Below are 23664 nucleotides of genomic sequence, written 5' to 3'. Positions count from 1 at the left end.
CTAGAGCATTGGGTAGTAACAGTGACAAGGATGCTATTGTATGCAAAACAATTTGTTCCCACAAAACACACTGTTAAGGTTCCAACTTGCTTTGAGGAAAATAAAAGTGTTAATGAATTAGGGATCACATCTAAAATATGTCATGAGATAAGTAAGGTGGTGAGCCGTGAGGTGGTGGTGGTAGGTTGCCACCTCAGCATTGGTGATGACAGCAGCAGCAGCAGTTCATGCCTTAAATCAAAGCACTTAGAGGCGGAGGCCAGCATGCTCTACAGAGAAAGTTCCAAGGCAGCCAAGGAAACCCTGTCTTGAAAAACCAAATAAATAAATAATAGATAGGAGGAGAGAGAGAGAGAGAGAGAGAGAGAGAGAGAGAGAGAGACAGTCATTTTTCAAAACTGGAAACATGTACAAGGTGAAACAAAACTCTCAATCTTCTGAAATCTGACTGATGCAGATACAACTTTCCCACTCTTTTTCAAGTGTTTTGGAAGAGCTCATCCTTTGAGGAGTTCTACAATGACTCAAGCTTGACCCTCCATGCTCTCCTGGGGTCCACGTATTACACTTAATTTACTTGTGTTCATCAACTGTACAGCCTTGGGGTTGATTTCCGCCACCACAGGAAAAGAAAACAAGTAAATAAATAAAAACAAAACACAAAATTAAAGGTCATATATAATCCAAACCAGAAACAATTCTATTTAACTATTGAATAAATTATAGATGTTCATTTTTAAAAATCAAATGGGAATTGGGCATGCCACACAAATACTGTGACTTTTAAAAAAAATAGAAATGACTTCTTAAAAATGGGTTTTCTAGGAAGAACACTGGATTCTGCAATATTAAAGCCCAAGCTTAACCATAGCTGTTCTGCCGTGCTGAGTAACCTCCTGCAGGCCACTTAACCACGCTAGGCTCAAATTCTCATTTTGACTCTAAAATTAAAGGGTTGGGCCCAGTGATTTCCAAGGACTCTCTCAGTTCTACAATTTCATGATAATATATGGCTTTTCTCTGAGGCCAAATAGCATCAGTGAGTTGCAATTAACGCTAAGGCAACTGTAATGTCAGTGATGGTATTTCAAAGACAGTGATGGTGACATCCAGTTTGTCTGAAATCTTCAGTGTCTTACTGCCACCCCCTTGTTCCTTGCCTTCATTCTTCCCAGGAACTCCCATATTTATTTCTGTCCTTACGTCTGGTGCAGCTGTCTATAGAGAGCAACTTTCAAATGGCTGATGACCCTCACATGGTCTTGGTCTAAAAAGCTTTACCCAACAATCCTGCCCAAAGAAGTAACAGTATCAATCTGTCTCCAAACTATTTATCTTACCTTTTTATCAGCATTTCTCCGTGTTCTAATGGTTTGCTGTCTCTTTCCCACCACTACAATATAAGTTACACGATATTCTGTCTAGTTTATTCATTATATCCCAAAGACTTGCATGTAGGAAGTATTTAATAAGCGTTTGCTAATGAACAACTAATAGAATGCATACACACATGCTAAGGGGTGGGGGAACACCACATTTTTAACTGTTAGAAAGTTAAAGGGGACTCTGAGAGGGCTCAGTGAGTAAAGCAGTTGCCACACAAGCAAGAGGGCCTCAGTTTGGCTTTCAGACCCCACATTATGCCAAGTGAGGCAGTGTGTGCCTGAAACACCAGTATCTGAGGGAGTGGAAGGGAAAGACTTGTCAGAAGCAGGCAGGTCAGCAAGCCTGGCGTCTTAGTCAGGGTTTCTATTCCCACACAAACATCATGACCAAGAAGCAAGTTGGGGAGGAAAGGGTTTATTCGGCTTACACTTCCACACTGCTGTTCATCACCAGAGGAAGTCAGGACTGAACTCCAGCAGGTCAGGAAGCAGGGGCTGATGTAGAGGCCATGGAGGGATGTTCTTTACTGGCTTGCTTACCCTGGCTTGCTCAGCCTGCTCTCTTATAGAACCAAGACTACCAGAGATGGTCCCACCCACAAGGGGCTCTTCCCCCTTGATCACTAAGAAAATGCCCCACAGCTGGATCTCGTGGAGGCATTTCCCCAACTGAAGCTCCTTTCTTTGTGATAAATCCAGCCTGTGTCAAGTTGACACAAAACTAGCCAGTACACCTGGTATAAGCAGCCACAAAACAACACCACGAGGGAGTAAGTGAGGGACCAGTCCCAAGGCTGTTCTCTGACCTCCCCATGAGTACCTAAGCTTACACACACACTCACACTCACACTCACACATACACTCACAGAAGGTTAAATGGAAAAGAGTTATGAAAACCAGCTCTTTCCTTTTTTTTCCTTTGCTCTGGAAGTTTTATAGGTGCACAATGAGAACTCTTCTTGCATGTTGTCTGACACAGCTAGAGAAGCAACCCAAACGCCAGTGAGGAGAAGAATCAGGTATGGTCAGGGATTTTCTACAAGCAGTGACTAGATTCGCACAGTGATTGACTCCAGTGCTACATTCCAGTTGAGCTAACAGGCTAAACTGCTTAGATTTTAATATTTTGAAACAAGCAAGAACCAAAATAATTCTATTGATTTCCAAAGAACTAATAATAAAGTCATCGAACAGCTCTATGAAAATTTAATTACTATGGAAAGGCTATATTAAGAATGGGTCATTGATGCTTAAGAGACTTTTTTTTTTTAAGGCAAGAGTACCCCGTACTTGAATTTGATGCCACACGCTGGCTGCAGCTGCAGATGTACTAACACTAATTGAGCGTGATGCCACACAGTACAAAGGAAAGACAAACGGACAGTCAGCTTTCATTTTTCTAGCACAAAATGAAGAATTTGCTCCTGAAGAGGACCAGAAAGCATGCAGGCTTTGAAATCCCCTAGGTCCTGACATGTTGCTTGATTATAAGGCACTCAGCATTTTACTGTGATTAGGATATTTTAGGCTAGGCTAGCATGCTGTGCTGGCTAGTTTTACATCAATGTCAACTTAATATAAGCTAGGGTAATCTGGGAAGAAGGAATCTTAATTGAGAAAGTGTCTACAGAGGTTTGGCCTGTAGGCAATTCTCTACGGCACTGTTTTTTCAGTTTTCTGAGTGGGAAGGGAGAAGGCTCAGTTCACTGTACCCTGGTTCTGGTGGTCCTGGGTGCTCTATGAAGGGAGGCCGAGTAGGGCGTGAAAGGATGAGCAGCCTTTCTCCAAGGTTACTGCATTCGCTCCTGCCCGGACAGCTCTCTCATCCCACCCCACCCCGACAGCTGACAGCTAGTTCCCTTTCTCCCCCAAGTACTGCATCGCCCCATTGTCCCTTTACATCTACTTCCCACCCCCCTCAGAACACCTCCTTCTTGCCTCTCACTGTCTCCTGAGTAGCTTCACGACATATACAACTTGAAATTGATGTTCTAGGTCTGTAGACATGGTGGTGTCTGTCTTTCTGAAACGACCCTTTCGGTTTACACACTGAAATCCAATTCTATCATTGTTCCTGCAACGGCCAAGGTTTCACTCTTCTTAATGGCTTCATTGTAGACATGCATCACATTTTTGTAGTGTGTGTGTGTGTGTGTGTGTGTGTGTGTGTGCACGTGTGTGTGTGTGTACATGCATTTGTGTGCATGTGTGTGAAGCTCCGGGGTCAACCATGTTCTCCCTTAGGAGCCCCACCTTGTTTTGTGAGGCAGGTGTCTCACTGGCACCAGGTTGTTCCCCAGTTTGGCTAGACGGGCTGGCAAACAGACTTCACATATCTGCTTACCATGGCCTCCTCGGCACCCTGATCAAAAGCACATGGCACCATTCCTGGATTTTTTTAAAACATGGGTTGTGGACGTTACATTTAGATACCATGCCTAAAGGGCAAGCACTTTACCATTTGAGCCATCTCCCCCACTCCTTTTCTCTATGAATTGGCATAAGAATATTTCATATATTTACAGAGAACTATGTTAAATCTGGTGCATGTACACATTATTTAATGTTCAAATATATATACATATATACTCAAGTATTTATTTTTCTAATAAAAATATGCAAAAATAATTCTCACTTTTAAACATCCACATCATCATAATATTCTTATATATCACAAAACTTATTTCTCTTTCCTATACCATAGTGCCCACTAACAAGCATTTCACTATGTCTTTCTCCTGCTTAACCCTCCATTCTGGTGACTACAATTCCACTCTTGACATCTGCGGAAATATCGTTTGTAAGATTCCCCGTAGGAGAGGTCATGTGGTGGTCTCTTTCTGTCCTTATTTTACCGAATGACTTCTGCCTCTGTTCTTGCTGTCATAAATGACAGTGCTTCACACTTTTCATAGCTGTATAGTAGTCCACCATGGATACATGACATATTTTCAGGCTGTTCATTAGTTGATGGACACTTGCTTGTTTGTGCTTGGCTGTAGAGAACTGTGCCACAGTCCACACGGAAGTCGCAGAAGCCCCTTTGGCCACGCTGACTTCATTTCCTCTTGGCCATATATCCACGAGTGGGGCTGCAGGATGATGTAGCAGATTTAATTTTAGTTTGTGAGAAACTTCCGCCAAGCTCTTCTCTTTTCCGCATTGGCTGCACGACTTCTGTGTCCGCCTCAAGTGTAAAGAGTTGCCCTCTCTTTGCATCTGCAGCAACAAAGCATTTGTCCCTCGTCTGGAGAGCAGTCACTCGAATGGCAAGAGGTGATGTCTCACTGAGGTTTTGGCTTGGGTTTCCATGATTAGGGATGTTGAACACTTCCACTTACCCAGAGTCTGAAGATCTTTCTCTTTAGGTCTAGTGCCTGTTTTCAATCTGGTTATTTGATTGGGTTTTGTTGCTGTTACTGATGTTGATTTATTCTGGAGTTACCTGAGCTCTTACTGTCTACACAGTACCCCACCTTGTAGATACCACAGCTGCAATCTGTCCTTCAGCTGCAATGCAGCCTGCAAATGCTCTGCCTCCTCGGCGGGTCCAGATGGTTCAGCCACAGGTTTGTAGGTGATGGCCTTTCACTTGCCAGCTTCGCCTTGGGTGGCCGAGCTCGAGTCTTGCCTACAAAATCCTCATCACTTCCTCCCATTGTTCTAGGTTCCAGTTGAATATTTAAGATGATGTCTGTTTGGTTTTAAATGTGGTGAGAGATGGGGATGGGATGTGGTCTCCGTCTTCTGCATCTACATACCCAGTTTCCACAGCATCATTTCTCGGAGGCTATCCTTCCGCAGTGTGTGTCCTGGACACGTTTGCAGAAGACCAGACAGCTGTAGGTACGTGGAGTCATGTCTGGGCTCAGGGCTCTCCTCCTCTGTGAGGCTGGCTCTCTGCCAATGTCACCTTTTTAAATTACCAAGTTGGTAGTACCATGCTTCTGCCTTGTGTGTTGGGTTGTCTCAAGATTGCTTTGCCTTTTTAGTGTTAGAACAAATACTAGGCTTTTTTGTTTTTTTTTGGGTTTTTTTGTTTTTTGTTTTTTGCTTTTCGAGACAGGGTTTCTCTGTGTAGTCGTGGCTGTCCTGGAACTCACTCTGTAGCCCAGGCTGGCCTCGAACTCAGAAATCCACCTGCCTCTGCCTCTGCCTCTGGGATTAAAGGCGTGCGCCACCACGCCCGGCTGGCTTTTTTTTTTTTTTTTCCTGGTTTTGTGGAATTTTTTTGTTTGGTATTTTGATGGAGCTGCCTTCAATCTGTAAATCGCCTTGGATAATATTGCTACTTTAATGGTATTTATTCTGACATTATTTCATTTTTGAGGATATTTCCTCTAATGCCTTAGAACAAATGTTTTATATTTTCACTATGAAACCTTCCCAATGTATTCCTAGGTGATATTTTTTTTCATTTTGTAATTATTGTAAATAAAATTATTTTGTTTTTTTCTGGATAATTTATTACTGAATGACAGAAATGAATGCTGCTGATTTTCCTATACGTTTCTTTCCTGTCACTTTGCTATGTTCACTATCATTCCAGGACATCTTTGGAGGAGCTTTTGGATTCTCTCTACACACAATTATGTGATCTGCAAAACGACCACTTGAATGTCTCCTTTACAAGTTGAAACAACTTGACTACCAGCTTTCTTTTGCCTGACTGTTCCGGTGTGGGCTTTAGGAGCTTTGTAGACTGAGAGGGGTGGAATGGGCATCTTTTCTTTATTCCCTATCTTAAAAACATTTTTTTAGGTGAAAAATATCATGTTTATTGATTTTATATGCTGAGCTGTGCTTGCATTCCTGGCTTGACTCCCACTTGAATATGATATAATGGTCTTTCTAATGTGCTGCTGTATTCAATTTGCTAGTATTTCCTTAAAGAATTTATTACGTTTCTGTATTTGAGTATTTTGCCCACTTGTATGTATGTGTACCACACACATGCTTGGTGCCTACAGGGTCACCATTAGCCATCTCTCTGGCTGCATTTGCTAGCATGTTTGCCTTGAGTTCATCAGTGGTATCGGCCTGTTGTTTTCTTTTTTCTCTTTTTCTCCCATGTGTCGTTCTGCATTTAGTGTCTGGCTAATACTGGCTTTTTAGAGTGAATTCCAAAACCTTCTCTCCTGTAAATCTGTCTAAACTGTTTTAGAATCTCTGACATAACTTTAAGGTGAAGCCATCTTAGGCATTTGTTTAGGAATCTCACAGGTCTACACAATGTGTTGTGAATAGACTTTTATGAAGCGAGGGCTCGTCGATGCTGGTTCCGGTTCACAATTGATCCCAGTCTCTGTGTCCAAAGTTCAGTCTTGCTAAAGGTTAATGTGTCACGAGTTTATTTATTTTATGTCCTCAAATTCTGGTGTGTAGTTAGTTGTTCATGCTAATCTTTTATAATCTTTTGAATTTCTTTAGTGTCAGTTATACTGACTCCATTATTGGGTCTCATTTTAATTAAGTCACTTATTTTTATTGTTATTTTAGCTAAGGGTTTGTCAATTGTAGATCCTCACAAGAGCAAACTCTTCATTTCATTGCTCATTTCTACTTTTAAAAGCCTCTCTCTGTGCTCTGATCTGAATCTCCCCTTCTATCACTCTGGGTTTTATTTCTATACTTCTTCTAGTTACTTGAGGTAGATGAAGCTCATACATTTGATATTCTGCTCTAGTGGTGTAGATGTTGGTTGCTGTATGGACCTCTCCTACTGTTGTTTTTCACTTGCCCCAGAGGCTGGGTATGCTTCCATTTTCCCTTTTAATACTTTTGAGACAGTTTCTCTGTGTAGTCCTGGCTGTTCCAGAACTCATTCTGTAGCCCAGACTGGCCTTGAACTCAGAGATCCGCCTGTCTCTGCCCCCTGAGTGCTGGGATTAAAGGCGTAAACCATCACTACCCATCCATTTTCACAAATTTTTAGAAGATTTAAAACTTTTCTTCAGAACCTCCACATTTTTCTACTACTTTCTCAGAGCATAGTCTTCCGTTTTCATCAAGTTGTTTCATTTACAATGTTTTCTTAGGGATTTCTACTTTTATTGCAATATAGTAAGAAATGGTAATTGATTTGATTGCCATGCACACTCCAGTGAAGTCTACTTAACAAACTGAGAACCCTGGGAGCATTCACGAGGCAAAGAGTTTCACGGAAACTCACCTCCTGGAGTTTTGGCGTTCTCATTAACCCGTACACTCATACCTTATTCCCAAGTTAGTCTGGTGTATGGATCCACGTGCTCTCTTTTAGTATTATCTTATTATAAGTGCCTTTTAAGATTGAATTCTGACATAGCTGAGCCTTCGCCAGTGTTCCAATGTCCTAGAAAGTCCTTGAGCTGACCATGGACTTGGAATTCAATGTTGCCTATTCAGTGACATTCAGATTTGCCTCTGGTATTACACTATCACTTAGAATAAAAACCAAGTCACTCCCATATACAGGAATTTACAATGGTTTAGGAAGTAGATCAGATCGGGCTGTGGTTTTAGGGTAATGCATTATTCATGAGATGGTTAGCTAGAACTGGAACACCCTAATTAGAACCATGACTTGGGTGAGAAAGCCCTTGTCCTAGGAGTGTAAAGACCTCACACCTGGCTTCTAAGACTATAGCTGACCTTAGATAGGGCTGTCTTTGTCTCAGTTGTTTTATTGCCCACTTCCTGCCAGTCTTTGTGTTTACATTCCTCTGTTTTGTGTAAGAGTCATTAAGCATCCGGTAACCTCATTTGTACCTTGCCAATGTGTCACCTAACTTCCCTATTTTCTTCTGTATAAAAAGTTTGATGCTCAATTTAACAAATTACACTCAGATTCTACACAACCTCTTGTGTTGCATCTGTCTGACATTCATTCCCACTGATTCTTTGCCCACCTGCACCCAGAGACCCATTCCATGCAGACAAGGGACCCAGAGGGTCTGCAGCATTTGATCTTCATTGTTTTAGTATTTATAGAGAATTGCAGTCTCAGAGTTTCACATTTGTAGAATAGAAGAGTTGGTAAAGCCTGAATATTGGTGATACTTTTCAGCACTGAGCACAGGACTGGGAGCATGGGCAATGACAAATGACAGAAAGCCTAGCCAATACCATTCTCTCAAGATATAGCAGGAGTATGCTCATAACAGGGGAAAGCGGTTACAACTACCTTTACAAACTCTTTCCCTAGTTAGACACCATTTGCTATTTTATTTTTTGTGAAATTGCATATGTATATGGTTGAAAGCTGAAATATTTTGAAAGTAGTCTTTTTCCACCTAAAAGAAAAATTATAAACAGAAACCATAAGGTGAATATTTTACTCATGTTTTTTTTCAAAATAAACAGTAATTTTCTCTCACATAGAGAGCATAAAAAACTGTCATTCAGAATATATGAAGTGATTATACACATTAGGTCATTAATAAAGTAGTCAAATATTTTCATTTATATCTATTATGCTCCTGATTCTGCTTACTCACTCATACATTCAGAAATATTACTAGTATATTATTAGTGCCTAGTGCAAAGGACACAAGCCTGAGTTTTACTGGAGAACAAAGTAACATTAACAATTGTGCACAACTGTATACCAGGATTCCTTTTAAAGGGAAAGAGCCTTCTTGAAGATGTGAGACAAGTCGGCATCTATAACTTGGAAATGGTGTGCCTGGTTTGAGACCAGGTATAAAGACCCTATTCCAAACTAACAAAACTGCATGTTCAGAGATTTGTGTGCAACAGAAACAGGCATCTGAGACTGAACTGATGGGACATGGGCAGGGCTGAAGGAAGGGTCAGGGACACTGTGGTGACAGGAGCAGAATGAGGTAGTCAAGGCCAAAACTCATGGAATCTTTCACGCCTTAGGATAGAGGCTATCCTAAGACCAGAAGGCCCAATCATGCAGACTTATGGAAGAAACTGTCCTGCACAGATCTTTGCTTCGGGAAGAATATATCTGGGTGTTATTCGAAGGGACGGATGAGAGACTGCATTTTGTAGACAGTGGTGAGAAATGGAGAAAGTCAAAGGTTTTAAAGGGGAAAAACTACAGAACTCACTCTCCCTAAGGAGTGTGGGCAGAGGTTGCTGAGACATAAGAAGACAGTATCCCAGATCTCCCCACACTTTCTTAGCAGTTCAACTAGATAGTTAATGTTTAGGGAGCAAGCAGAGTCCTGAGTGAATATGTTTAGCTGACAGGGGTACAGCCATATTGAGGATCAATGCACTGGCCACTTGGGAGGGACAAAGTCTTCCCCAGGGACAAAGTCTTCCCCAGGTAAGGCTCAGAGGGGTGCCAAAACCTTCCTTGGATCCAAGGTGCAGATATGTGAACAGTATGTGCAGAAAACAACCACCATAGATTTCTGTCCCCAAATGTTGACAGCTTAAAGACTGTTGTCCCCTTACAGACGCTGCACCTAATACTAGGATTAGCTGAACCTGTCTTCTTGTTCACCTGTATGTAATAATCCCTCTGCCCAGTTCAACTGTATATAGTAAACACACTGAACTGAGATACCTCGGCTTCTCCACCAGAGATCCTAGACTGCCTGATCCCAGCTTTTGGTATGTATGTCCGTGGGTCTGTCATTCCTTCAAAATCTGTTAGGTCAATACCCGAAGCCATCTAGAATATGGCAAAGTGGCATCCGAAAAGGGACAGGGACAGTGAATCCCTGATGACAGGGAACCCGAATTACTCAGCTGAGAGAGGCTCCTGAGAGAAGCAAACAGATGAAGGCAAGGATAAAAGTCAAGGTGAAGGAGCAGGTGAAAATCCAAGTGTCATCTGTAAAGTATGGGACAGTAGTGGTGCTTTGGGGAAGTCGATGGAAAAACCACGGAAGTGGGCGGAGACATGGCAGCTTCAGTATTTATTGGTCTGTGTTAGGAGGGCGTGCCCTTGCTTTCCAGGCAACAGGGCAATGAATTTGACTACTTGGGAAAAAAAAAAAAAAAAAAAAAAAAGAAAGGAAAGGAAAGGAAGGAGGAAGGAAGAAAAGAAGGGAGGGGAGGAAGAAAGAATCAAGGTTGACAGCACTTGGGAGGCAGAGGCAGGCAGATTTCTGAGTTCGAGGCCAGCCTGGTCTACAAAGTGAGTGCCAGGACAGCCAGAGCTATACAGAGAAACCCTGTCTCGAAAAACCAAAAAAAAAAAAAAAAAAGAATCAAGGTTGAGATGCATGGCCAAGGGACCTGAGCAGGTTGCCAGTTTTGCTTTCATTTAACTGCTTTCATGGTACAGTTGACAGAAATCAAGCCGCACAGGGTTGAGGAAGGTGCAGTGGTGAAGCCCAGGGTGGACTGAGGGCCTGCCCACCTGGCCAGACTTGTGTGCCAGAGCAGATGCTGGGCAAGGTGACCCTGACCGGCAGCCTGCACAGCTAGCCTGCCTGGCCAGAGCCCAGTCCTGGAAGCCCAGAAACAATGAAAACCCAAATGCCAGCGTGCCTTTGTCACATTGAGGGGAAAAAATGGCCAATAGGTGCAGAGTGGGATTGTTTGGGTGGAAAAGGCACATGGCCAAAGGAAACAAATCTTGGTGACTTTAACCGTTAGCTGTTTTTCAAGCATCCAACGTGAATAACTCAGAATGCTTTGCTTCTGATGTCTCCTTTCCTAAGCTTTTTGCACTCAGTGGTTTGGTCACATTCTTCTAAACCTGTTTATACTGAGCCTCTTTGCCTTTTCTTGGGTGTGGGGTGGGTGCTATTTCTTTAACTTCCTAGGATCCTAGTGGATAGCCCAGCAATTTAGACAATAGAGAACCTGGTTGGGACTCACCCCCTAGGTCTTTGGACCTACACTAACAATCACATGACTGCGTCCAATTCTGTATATCCTAGAAGAGCAGAAGGCTTATGCTCAGATTCATTTCTCTTGCTAATCCTGCATATACATCCTTCCTGAGCCATCGATCCATTGAACTTGCTAAACGTGCCTTGTGTTTCAGTTGGGCACAATGGCTGCTAGGATCTTCCCTCTTTTCAACCTACAGTCCAGTGTCCAGCACTGTAGTAAACTACCCACGGTATAAGCATGAGGATCTACCCTGCACAGCTAAGAAAAAAAAAAAAAAGCCGGTGGGGTGGGGATGTAGGAGGCCAGTGACGTCCTCAGTGGATCTGTGTTGTTGGCAGGAGCACCGCCACCATGTCAAGGACCAGTGCCTCAGCCCCACAGGATTGGCAAGCCTTCCTTGGGTTCAAATGGGAATAGTGATAGGAAGTACAGAAAATATCCAGCACTTTCTTCTTCCAGAGCAGTGGTTCTCAACCTTTCTAATGCTGTGACCCTTTAATACAGTCCCTCATGTTGTGGTGATCCCCAACTGTAAAATTATATTCGTTGTCATATTGTAACTGTAATTTTGTTACTGTTATGAATCATAATGTAAATATCTGTGTTTTTCGATGGTCTTAGGTGACCTCTGTGAAAGGGTTGTTCACACACACACACACATACACACACACAAAGATCATAACCCACAGGCTGAGAACTGCTGCTCCAGATATTCATAGTCTGAAATCTGTTTCCCTACAGAGACTGCTGCCACTTAGATTAGCTAAACCAGTCTCCTTATTCAGCTGTATGTAATAACTCTACCTCCTTATTTATCTGTATGTAATAATCTCACCTCCTTGTTTGACTATAAGCAATAACACTGCCTCCTTATTCACTGGTATTTAATAAACACGGTGAACTTCTGGGGTGCCCTCGCTTCTCCAGTAGAGACCCCAAGTCATCCAATTCCAGCGTTCTGTGTATCTGTCATTTCTTCATTTCCTCACCTCCCTGAGTCAGGGTTCCAAGACACAAGCCATATAAGCACCAGGCATTAAGTCATAACTGTACTGAACAAAGCCCTAGAGGAGGTTGAAATTTGGAAGCAGGTGTCAGAGAAGCAGAGGAGATCCCAGTTATTTCATTACCTTGGCTCTGAGTCTCCTTAGAGACATGTGCTGTGGCAGGAGAGGACAGAGGTTTGCTGACCCTTGATGATATTAACATTATATAGGTAGTGTTTCTCAAGAGAGACTATGAAACAAAAAGAAATTGTGCTTTTAAGTTACTCACAGCTAAGCCTTGCAAAAGTCCAAGATATAATTCCTGGGTAAAGGATGGTGAGCTGAAAAGGACTGAAAAAAAATGGCAAGAGAGAAAGAGTAGAGATTACATTAGTATGATATTCTAGAAGCCAGTGGAAGAGAAGAATCTTTTCAGAAAGAAGAAAGTAGGAGTGTCTCTGCACACATGTGTACACACAACTGTAAGCCACTGGAATGGTTTTCTGACAGATGGTGGCAGTAATGACAGTATTAAGAAATTAAGCCAGATTTCTAACTCTAGACACAACAGAACATCACGGGGTCAATCTAATCCTTCCATTGCAAAGCTATAAAGCTCCAAGTATGTGTGGGTGTGTACACACAGAGACACACACACACACACACCATGCTTTCACACACTGGTAACCTGAGAGACCATGTCTGATCACCGAAGAGAAAGAAACAAGCTCGGTGAGACTTGTGATGCCATGAGTTTCTGCAGTGAGATGCTCTAGACCCTGCAACAAAGAGGTAGTTTTCAAGGACAAGTAGACTTGGAGAGGCAGTGATGAACACTTGGGACAGTTGAGGCCAAATCAGCTCTGGAACCTGGTGTATGGAAGTTCCTTCTCCTTTGTTCCTTCTTTCCTCCCTTCCTCCTTCCTCTCCCTTCTGTCCTGTCTTCTACTTCCCTTCCCCTGTCCCCTGCTTCCTTTTTTTTTCTCCCTTTTTTTCCATTTTTTATTATAATTAATTAATTCTCATTTACGTTTCCAATGCTATCCCAAAAGTCCCCCATACCTTCCCCCCCACCCCCCTACACACTCACTCCCACTTTTTGGCCCTGGCTTTCCCCTGTACTGGGGCATATAAAGTTTGCACATCCAATGTACCTCTCTTTCCAGTGATGGCTGACTAGGCCATCTTTTGATACATATGCAGCTAGAGACAAGAGCTCCGGGGTACTGGTTAGTTCATATTGTTGTTCCACCTATAGGGTTGCAGGTCCCTTTAGCTCCTTGGTTAGTTTCTCTAGCTCCTCCATTGGGGGCCCTGTGATCCATCCAATAGCTGACTGTGAGCATCCACTTCTGTGTTTGCTAGGCCCTGGCATTGTCTCACAAGAGACAGCTATATCTGGGTCCTTTCAGCAAAATCTTGCTAGTGTATGCAATGGTGTCAGCGTTTGGAGGCTGATTATAGGATGGATCCTGGATATGGCAGTCTCTAGATGGTCCATCCTTTTGTCTCAGCTCCAAACTTTGTCACTGTAACTCCTTCCATGGGTGTTTTGTTCCCAATCCTTTTTTCTTCTCATTATGGAAGCCACATGTGCATGTTCTTTGATCATGTTCACTGTATATATATATATATATATACATGGTTTTTCACAAACCTTTTCTGAATACTGAGAGTTGTGTGTACAAAGAAAATACTCTTGTGTTTGTGGTGGAGAAGCTCGGCAATTATTTGAGTTTTCACAGGGATGGGAAATATTTGATTTCTTACTGGTCTGCAGAGTGACTTTTTCACCTGTCACGTTTTCACTACATCCAATTGGCAGAAACCCCAGAAGCCTATACCTTACCCAGAAAGCTAGAGTTCAGCAAAATAAAAACTCAGGCAGTCATCCTATCAAATCTTAAAGGAAAACCACAATTTTATCCGTAAGTTTTAACTTCTGATTAAAACCAGGCCCAAAATGAATTAGAAAGAGTACAGAGAGGCCTGGAGAGATGGCCGAGCAGCTAAGAAGGCTAACTAGTCTTCCAGAGGACCAGGATTCATTTCCCAGTTCCTATAAGACAGTTCACAATCATCTAAATCCAGTTCCGAAGGATCCAACACCTTCTTTTGACCTCCGCAGGCACCAGGCATACACAAGCTATATAGACATACATGGGGTGGGGAGCGGGGAGGGGGAGAATAAAAATCCCAGACATTCAAAACCTCTAACATTCAGGAAATCTTTTATGAGTTAAAAAAAACACTTAAGGTTTCAAAAATATGGATAATGAGGAAAGAAAGATAAAAAAATCATTAAAGATTTTTTAAAAACCTGATAGTTTGTGAAGAGGGAATTTCATTAGATGAGATTAATGGTAGATTAAATACTACCAAAAAAAAAAAAGCAGCAAAAGCTAAAAGATGTAAACCACAAGAATTGTTCCACAGAAGCTGGAGAGATGCTCCTCGGTGGTTTAGAGTGTGCTGCTCTTGCAGAGGACCCGACTTCTCTTCCCAGTAACTCGTCAGGCAGCTTCACAACCACCTGTCTTAGTGGAAATTTCTGATTGTGTTGTGGGATGCAGACTCATGTGATGTTTTGCTTGAAGCAAGACCCATGAGATTCAGAAATGTAATGTTTGCAGAACATGTAAGTAAGACCAAACAGGCAGGGATGACCTGCTTGCATAGTTAGTTGTGCGAAGCTTTGTTGGGCACGCGTCTTTGCTGAGCTTCACTTTGTTGTGAGAACAACAGAGAACTTCTCCTGGCTTTCTGGCTGGCTCTGGTTGTTCCCGCTGACGCGTGCTGATTTGGTGGAGGCCTAGCTGTTTCTGCTGGATCATGCAGAAACTACTGATTCATGTTTGGTGACACTCTTTGACCTCGACTGCTGGTATCCTGAAGCTACTGAACTGGACTGCTGGTATCTTGACAACAGAGATTGGGAGATTGGAATCACCCCCAAAGAACTACTTCTAACAGGTCCATCTACATTCCCTTGTCCTATTTACCATCTTTTCTCTCATACCTTTCTCTCATACCTTTCTCTCATACAGTGGGCTAGAAATGGGGGTGGAAGCATTTAAGAACTTTTAATACAGTAGGTTTTAAAAAATAGAAGCCTACACCTGTAACTCCACCTCTACGAGCATAGGAAGCCTCCAGTTTCCCTGAGCATCTGCATCCACATGCACATATTCATATGCACACACACATACACACACATCTAAGATAATAAAAACATTAAAAAGATGAAATGAATGGTTACAGAAGGCCTATACCATAGAAAATGTTTTTAAAAAGTTATTCAAGAGGAAAGAATACTACAGAGAAAATTATATATTGATACATCAAATGTAGGTAAAAATTAGGTTTAAAAATAGGTATGGTAAATATTATTATAGACTGGGATGAATTGAACTATAAATTATGGAGGAACCACCAAAAGTATAATTATGAATCTCCTAAAGTAGAGCTAAAAATTTTTTTTAAAGTGTTCAATTTAAAAGAGCAGTAAAAAGCAAAGAGCAAACAACAGGTGATATGAGCTTTAAAAAAAAGGTAAGATATAGTGTTAACTGCAACAATATTGATAAATACATTAAAGACTATGAAATATATAAAGGTAGAGAGTACAAAACTTATATAAGCAAGACCAACTGTGAGCTAGCTATAAACGCTCACATTAAAATAATCACAAATATCAACTGAAAATACAAAATGACTCAAGATAAACCATACAAATATCAGCTCATGTCATGAAGTTTGAGACATGAATGGAATTTTCAAAAGCCTAAATGACACAAATGACAAAAAGGGACTCAGGAAGAATAGAAAATCTGGCTGGCCTTCTATCTGTTCAATTAGTTACTCGATTATTTAGAAGTTCAAAGAAGACATTTCAGAGTCAGATAGTCACATGAGTCAGTTCTATCAAGTTTTTGAGGAATAGAGAGTCTTGGAAGTATAAGCCATCTGATGAGATCTGCCCATCTAGGCTGTATGAATGAGAAGTCCACTGATTTTCATAGGGAACCCAAGCAAAGTATTTTTTAAAACTGTATATATTAATTGTACAAAATAATGGGGTTCATTGTAGAATTTCTAACGTCTAACATCTTTGGATTATACAACTCTTTAGCCCCTTATCCCAATCTCCTCCAAAATAAAATCTTGACTAACTAGTATAGTTCCAGTGAATAGATCACATGAAGTCCAGTGTTTGAACACACCAGGGAGATTGCAGCCTGGCTCCACTGGGGTTTTCGAAATGGGGATTTTATTCCTAGAGCAATGCACCAACATAAAAAAAAAAAAAAAAAGAGAGAGAGAGAGAGAGAAGAAAAATCTAAAATGCCATCAGGATTAAAAAAAAAAAAAGGTTTAGAGCACCAGAACTGGCTGCAATTGCATTTCTTAAATGAGGATCGCAGCAAACCTTTTAATATACATGATTGCTGGGCATTCTCATTGCTAGGCATCTTAGTGAGTCACATCTTGCATCCCAGCACTCAGGAGACAGAGGCAAGGCAGATGAGCTTGAGGCCAGCCTGGTCTACAGAGCAAGTCCCAGGACAGCCAGGGCTACACAGAGGAACCCTGCCTCAAAAAACAAACAAACAAACCCCAACAAAAATAGATAAATAGATAAATAAATACATAAAACTAAGATGCTTCTCTAAGTAAAGAAATGCCTTGTGCATGTGACAGAGAATTTGGTTATGACTAGAGATGCTGATTCCTGGAAATGTACCACTTTGTTAATTTTACATTCAAATGCTTTACAGTTTAGGAGCTTATTGGAAGGCAGAATCACGCTTTTTTTTAGTATGATTTGACTGAAGTGATTTTTCAAGAGAAAAAAAAAAAACCTGATTGAGCAATGAGTTACAGTAAGCTGCCTCTGTCAAGTCTTATTTTTACTATTATGAAATGTATATTTCCCCTTATGTTTATATTGAATAAAAATATGCAGATCTAGTTTTTTTCTAAGACAAAACTATTTGCAATATGGCATCTTAGAGCCTGGGAATTTTAATTTCTACATTTGTTGATATGTAAGGTTTATTTTTACAGTGTCAAGAGAATATTTAAAATCTGATAAAGTCCATGTACAAGCTGACCCTTTATCAATAATGTTTAGTATTTTTTTGTGTGTGTGTTTCCATCTGAGAGAGTCTGATGAAAGTAAACTGGTCATTGATTTGTCTAGATTTAGTATTTTCCATGTTGCAGGTTTATGCAACATCACAATTCTATAAATACTAAAGAGCTTTAGTATATCAGTAAACATCTTTTCCTATGCCTCGTGAGTGTGAGACTTGTTTTGCATATTCTTTAGACTATTAGGTATATTGTAACACTTTAGAAACTGTGTAAATGATCCTCTTAACCCCACCCCCATATATTCAAATATTGACGTGGAGTGGGCTTTGTACTCATTTAGAACCTCACTGAATAATTCAGCTGGCTTTCTCTTGTTTAAAAACAAAGTGTGTGTGTGTGTGTGTGTGTGTACTTTTACATCTTTTAAAACTTGCTTTGATAGAGAAGAAAAGGACCTTGGTGTCAAAAAAAACAAAGATTTTTTTTAAGGTTGGAAAGAAAATAAATAACTGGTTTTCTCATGAGTGGCTAGATTATTCTGTGGTTTGGAAAGGCTAGGAATGCGTTGCTTTCCTTGGATGTTAGTGCAGAAATGTTTTCATCAATTAACATTCGCTAAGAACAAATTTTGTGTTTAGCACTGCCTTTCAAATGGAATGCTATATAAAATGGCTGTCCAAAGGACTATTCCAGCGCCCCCCCCCCCCTTTTTTTAAATGCCTCAGAGCATATAATTACAGCATACCAGTTGGGAAGCATGGTAGAAAACAGAACTAACTGCAACAAACTACTAAATAAATAACAACAACAACAACAAAATGTTTCAGACAGAAATTTAACTTGGGAGAAAATTTTGCCGTAGGTAGCTTCAAATGAAATGAGAAGACTATCACCCACAAATCATGCTAATTTAGTTCTTTTGGCCCAATATGTACACCTCAGGGTAAAGAGCGTGGCAAGAAATGGCAGAAAGCAGGGCAGGGGAGTACTGTTTCAGAGGCCCCAAAACTAGCGCACCCTGCTCTGCCCGAGGCTGCTCCCTTGCTCCAGCTCCATCTTCTTCACCTGCACAGAGGCTATCACCATCCTATGAGGACCTAGAGGAGCCTGGCTTAGATCTGCACGATGATGCTTGGGTAAACATTCTTGCTCTACTTTGCAGGTGAGGAAACAGATCCAAGTTGATACAGCTGCTGAAAGGACAATGAGGCAAACAAACCCAGGCTGCCTGCTTCAGAGTCCACACACCCAGCCTCACATTCTGCCCGCTCAGGGAAGGAAAACACTTCTCAGGTGGTGGAGCCTGAACAGCAAAGAGGCAGGGCAATTTCTGTTAACCCTTGGTAGTTTATGTGGGTTTCTATTTCTTTTTTAGAAATGGGAGGGGAGGTCTCTCTGTGTGTTGTAGGCTTCCCATAACTCACTATAACATACAACTGCACTGGCTGGTTTTACGTGTCAACTTGACACAGGCTAGAGTTATCACAGAGAAAGGAACTTCAGTTGGGTAAGTGCCTCCATGAGATGAGATCCAGCTATGGGGCATTTTCTCAATTAGTGATCAAGGAGGGAGGGCCCATTGTGGGTAGTGCTATCCCTGGGCTGGTAGTCTTGGGTTCTATAAGAGAGCAAGCTGAGCAAGCCAGGGGAAGCAAGCCAGTAAGTAACATCCCTCCATGGCCTCTGCATCAGCTCCTGCTTCCTGACCTGCTTGAATTCCAGTCCTGACTTCCTTTGGTGATGAACAGCAATGTGAAAAGTGTAAGCTGAATAAACCCTTTCTTCCCCAACTTGCTTCTTGGTCATGATGTTTGTGCGGGAATAGAAACCCTGACTAAGACACATGCTAACTATGTCGTACACACTGGCTTCAAACTTAGGTGTGTCTTGCCTCAGCCTCCACAGTGATGGGAATCATAGGCCTGTTCAACTATGTTCACAAATTTCAGTTTAGTTTTAACTAAAGATTTGTTATTATTACTTACTCATTTTATATGTTTTTAATGGAAATTGAATTATAATTGGTTTCCTTTTTGGTTTAGGTTTTTTTTTCTCCCTTCCTCTCTCAAATCTCCTCCTGATCCCTCCCATGTCCCCATCCATGGTCAAATTGATAATCCCTTTTTCTTTATTATTCTTACATGTGTTTATGTAATGATAATATGTGTGTATGGGGGGGGGGTGGACCCAAATATACAAATACAAATGCATGTTTCAGAGCTGACTACTTAGTCTTGGATAATCACTTAGGGGACTTATCCCTGGGAAAGGTTCTCTCTCCCTCACAGAAATCCTTAGTTGCCTGTCTTACTTCTTTGTCTAGGAGTGGGACCCCACAAAAAATTATTTATAGTGTTTTCATTTATGTATATATATAGGTACTTTGTACATATGCATGTGCCCACAGTGGCCACAAGACCACTTGAAGCTGGAGCTCTCCACAGTTGTGGGCTCACTGACATAGGGCTCTTGCAAGAAAACTTGTAATCCTCTACAAGAGCAGCAAAGTGCCCTTAACCACTGAGCTATCTCTCCATCCCCTGTTTTGTTTTAAGTAACCAGATACTCCTGTGCTAAGGGTAAGGTCCTAGAGTTACAGAAAGGAAGACAAGATACAGGCATAGTGAAAGGACATAGCTTGGACAAAGAAAGGGTAAAGAAAAGGCTTTACCAAAAGACAGCCCGATGTAGGAAACGGGGAAACAGAGACAGTGAGAATAGGCTTAAGGGCGAGAGTAGTGTGATCAGCATGCTTGGTAAGAAACGCAAACCCCACATTTAGAGTAAGGTCATGCCGCATTTCACCTCACACACTAATTAACCTGGGCCCAGAAATGGCTTTAGTCTGACCAATCCATTTAAAGATCAGCAAACACAGGGTCAGAAAGATTAAATGCTTTGTCTAGGATCCCAGAACGTGAGGGCGATAGTCAGGCTGGGACCTAGCCAGCCTGCCCGGCTTGGAGTTCCGCGCTCTGGGCTCTTCCACCAGCTGCATAAAATGTAATCTAGCAGCTGTAACGCACACAAGTACTCTGTAGGTTACAACTCAATTTCCAGGACACAAAAATAGTCACAGTGCACCCGAACTGAAGACCAGATACCAAGTACCTCCACCTGTCCTCTTCCGGAGACAAACAGACTGCGGAAGTGTGCACAAAGAAGTCATTTAGTTACACGCGGTAAGTTCTCAGTATCATCTCCGCCCCCTCCCCCCACACCCTTTTGAGACAACATCTATCTATGTAGCCTAGTCTGGCTTCAAACTTGCCACCTGTCTCAGCATCCCAGAGTGCTGCGATTACAAATGTGCCATCTCTAATAATTTAATTCTTACAAAAAGTTCAGATTTTATGTTAGTCTTAGAACACATAAACAGACATTGATATACCCACGGCAAACAGGGACATCACTAATTTTATTTATTTCTTCCATCAGGGAATTAAAAAAAAGATTGGGCCAGAGTCTGAGGTGCAAGTTATTGGGCCAGTTTTAATACTCATTTATAATCTCCAATGCTCTTCCTAGCCCCGAAGCTGTATATTTTTAAAAGCCAGGTAACTGAATAATATTAAATTGGAATATTCAGTGGAAGCATTGGTGACCAACACAACCATGGTCCTTTCCTGCAGTAAGGCTCTGACAGGGCCCTACTTAACTCAAACAAGAGTCATCAGAAGCTGGGTAAGCTGATTAAAGTGACTGTGGCCTTTCAGATCAGAGGTGAGCTATTGTCGAGCCTGAGGCAAAGTGAGGGGAGAGGGAACACAGGCTGGTGTGAACTGGGAACTCCAGCCTTACCCCTCAAGTATGCGAACGTCCTTGTGCTGAAGTTCGGAAGTTATACAATGGTTTTGAAGGTAATAACTAATGCTCAGAAGAAGTGGAGCGGTTCAGGGAGCCTCGTTTCTGTGGACATGTGACAGAGACAGGAAATAGTAGATGATTTTTCCATAGCCACACATTAAGTCACTGGAAGCAGAATTTTAATTTACAGCTTTTACTATTTTTTTTTAAAGATGTATTTTATGTATATGAGTACTCTGTAGCTGTCTCCAGACACACCAGAAGAGGGCATCAGCTCCCATTACAGATGGTTGTAAGCGACCATGTGGTTGCTAGGAATTGAACTCAGGACCTTTGGAAGGGCACTCAATGCTCTTTTTCTTTTTCTTTTATATTAGATATTTTCTTCATTTACATTTCAAATGTTTTTCCAAAAGTCCCCGATACCTCCCCCTGCCCTGCTCCCCAACCCACCTGCTCCCACTTCTTGGCCCTGGCATTCCCTTGTACTGGGGCATATAATCTTCACAAGACCAAGGGGCCTCTCTTCCCAATGATGGCCAACTAGGCCATCCTCTGCTACATATGCAACTGGAGACACAAGCTCGGGGGGGGGGGGGGACAGGACTGGTTAGTTCATATTGTTGTTCCAACTATAGGGTTGCAGATCTCTTCAGTTCCTTGGGTACTTTCTCTAGCTCCTCCATTGGGGGCCCTGTGTTCCATCCAATAGATGACTGTGAGCATCCACTTCTGTATTTGCCAGGCACTAGCATAGCCTCGCAAGAGACAGCTATATCAGGGTCCTGTCAGCAAAATCTTTCTGGCATATGCAATAGTGTCTGTGTTTGGTGGTGGTTTATGGGATGGATGGTCCTTCCTTCCATCTCAGTTCTGAACTCTGTCTCTATAACTCCTGTCTTAGTCAGGGTTTCTATTCCTGCACAAACATCATTACCAAGAAGCAAGTTGGGGAGGAAAGGGTTTATTCAGTTTACAATTCCATACTGCTATTTATCACCAAGGAAGTCAGGACTGGGACTCAAACAGGTCAGGAAGCAGGAGCTGATGCAGAGGCCATGGATGGATGTTCTTTACTGGCTTGCTTTCCCTGGCTTGCTCAGCCTGCTCTTTTATAGAACCAAGACTACCAGCCCAGAGCTGGTCCCACCCACAATGGGCCTTTCCCCCTTGATCACTAATTGAGAAAATGCCTTACAGTTGGATCTCATGGAGGCAGTTCCTCAACTGAAGCTCCTTTCTCTGTGATAACTCCAGCTGTGTCAAGTTGACACAAAACTAGCCAGTACACCTTCCATGGGCATCTTGGTCCCCATTCTCAGAAGGAACGAAGTGTCCACACTTTGGTCTACCTTCTTGAGGTTCATGTGTTTTTACAAATTGTATCTGTTAAATCCATTTGTTTCATAACTTCTGTTAGTGTCCATGTGTCTCTGTTTAGTTTCTGTTTCCAGGATCTGTCCATTGATGAGAATGGGGTGTTGAAGTCTCCCACTATTATTGTGTGGGGTGTAATGTGTTCTTTGAGTTTTCTTTAATGAATGTGGATGCCCTTGCATTTGGAGCATAGATATTCAGGATTGAGAGTTCATCTTGGAAGATTTTACCTTTGATGAGTATGAAGTGCCCCTCCTTGTCTTTTTTGATAACTTTGGGTTGGAAGTCGACTTTATTCGATATTTGAATGGCTACTCCAGCTTGTTTCTTCGGACCATTTGCTTGGAAATTTGTTTTCCAGCCTTTTACTTTGAGGTAGTGTCTATCTTTGTCCCTTAGGTGGGTTTCCTGTATGCAGCAAAATGTTGGGTCCTGTTTATGTAGCCAGTCTGTTACTCTATGTCTTTTTTATTGGGTAATTGAGTCCATTGATATTGAGATATTAAGGAAAAGTAACTGTTGCTTCCTGTCATTTTTGTTGTTAGAGTTGTCATTCTGTTCTTGTGCTGTCTTCTTTTAGGTTTGTTGAAGGATTACTTTCTTGCTTTTTGTAGGGTGTAGTTTCCATCCTTGTGTTGGTGTTTTCCCTTTATTATCCTGTGAAGGGCTGGATTTGTGGAAAGATATTGTGTGAATTTGGTTTTGTCATGGAACTTTGGTTTCTCCGTCCATGGTAATTGAGAGTTTTGCTGGGTATAGTAGCCTGGGCTGGCATTTGTGTTCTCTTAGGGTCTGTATAACATCTGTCTAGGATCTTCTGGCTTTCATAGTCTCTGGTGAGAAGTCTGGTGTAATTCTAATAGGTCTGTCTTTATATGTTACTTGACCTTTTTCCCTTACTGCTTTTAATTCTCTTTATTTAGTGCATTTGTTGTTCTGATTACTATGTGTCAGGAGAAATTTCTTTTCTGGTCCAGTCTATTTGGAGTTCTGTAGGCTTCTTATATGTTCACGGGTATCTCTTTCTTTAGGTTAGGGAAGTTTTCTTCTATCATTTTGTTGAAGATATTTACTGGCCCTTTAAGTTGAAAATCTTCATTCTCATCTATACCTATTATCCTTAGGTTTGGTCTTCTCATTGTGTCCTGGATTTCCTGGATGTTTTGAGTTAGGATCTTTTTGCATTTTGCATTTTCTTTGATTGT

The 23664-nt window shown here is 41.7% G+C and overlaps 1 protein-coding gene across 2 annotated transcripts in view; it reads right to left on the bottom strand.

Moving 5' to 3' along the window:
• Positions 1–23664, bottom strand: part of Ccdc148 (coiled-coil domain containing 148) — a 274321-nt gene that overhangs the window by 236645 nt on the left and 14012 nt on the right. The gene's annotated exons all lie outside the window — the stretch shown is intronic.

Source organism: Mus caroli, unplaced genomic scaffold (genome assembly GCF_978045245.1).
Source record: "Mus caroli unplaced genomic scaffold, Mus_caroli_1 scaffold_2, whole genome shotgun sequence".
NCBI lineage: Eukaryota > Metazoa > Chordata > Mammalia > Rodentia > Muridae > Mus > Mus caroli.
Note: the sequence above shows the minus strand (reverse complement) of the source record. Positions and strands in the feature narration are given on the sequence as shown.